Below are 1,161 nucleotides of genomic sequence, written 5' to 3' on the forward strand. Positions count from 1 at the left end.
TGGGCTCTCCAATATAAACTGAAAGAGAACTGTACAACCAGTAGCAGCTGATATTTGAGACACTGTGGTTTAAAACAAGGATTAATGTTACAGTTGACATTGCAAAAGGCAGTCAGGCCTATTAATAGATTCTACGGTGTGTTAGCTATGTTGGTCTGTTCTCCAATCTGGTAGTATTAAGTGTTATAATTTCAACAATATGTTTCAAACATTGTATTCCCTATTTTTGTATAGTTTTATATGCAAAGAAAAAAAGTAATATTTAAAATATAACTTCTCTGCATTGTTAAACTGTGTAAATGAAGCTATTTTTAGAACATCAACTTATATTGCAAAACAAATTCATCACATTGCACAAATGAGGTGGTATGAATCTCCTATTAGGATGTATACTTTATCAGCTAAATAGTTTCTATGTTGTAAATGATTCCTGCGTTCATTTTCAAGGCCATTATTTATGGTGTTTTCAGATATAACAGTGCAATGTCACATTCTGCCCTGGCTTTATACCATGCTAACTCACTGGGCCAGATCCTAGGGCTATGCCAATTTATTCTAGCTAAGGATAAGCCATCACAACTTAAATGAACCAGGAATAAGATAAAACACTGAAGTGAGTACACTGGAGATGAACTTGTAATATACATCTGTAAATATGACTGAATTCACCACTAATTATATTATGAATTTTTCTATTGCTAGTCTGCATTTAGTATTATTCAGACAAACGGAGAGAAAAGCAAGGCGCAGAATTAACTTGTGCAGCTAACCCTGAAACACAAACCCTGTACACCCTGTACACACAGCTGTAAACAGAGGGAAGAAACACACTGCACTGTTTAAAGGGGTTTCAACCTTTGAGCATAGCTTCCCATGATGTGAAATGAAACTGTGGCATCTCAGTCAACTTAATCACTTGGCATTTGGCTTTTACTTTAATGGCATCCCACATGTGGAAAGATGCAGCATTCATGGGACAAAGACCATGAACTTAAAATGTCATATTTTTCCTTCATATTACCTAACCTCTTCTGTTTCCCCTGTGTCTCTCTCAAAGGCTAAGCCTATAATCTAATGGTGCAGTATAAGCTAATAAATATAGCAGGACTTGCTTTGAACTAGCCAGATCAGAAACTGATGGCATTACTGGCATCATCACAA

The sequence above is a fragment of the Apteryx mantelli genome, chromosome 1 (assembly GCF_036417845.1).
Source record: "Apteryx mantelli isolate bAptMan1 chromosome 1, bAptMan1.hap1, whole genome shotgun sequence".
Classification (NCBI taxonomy): domain Eukaryota; kingdom Metazoa; phylum Chordata; class Aves; order Apterygiformes; family Apterygidae; genus Apteryx; species Apteryx mantelli.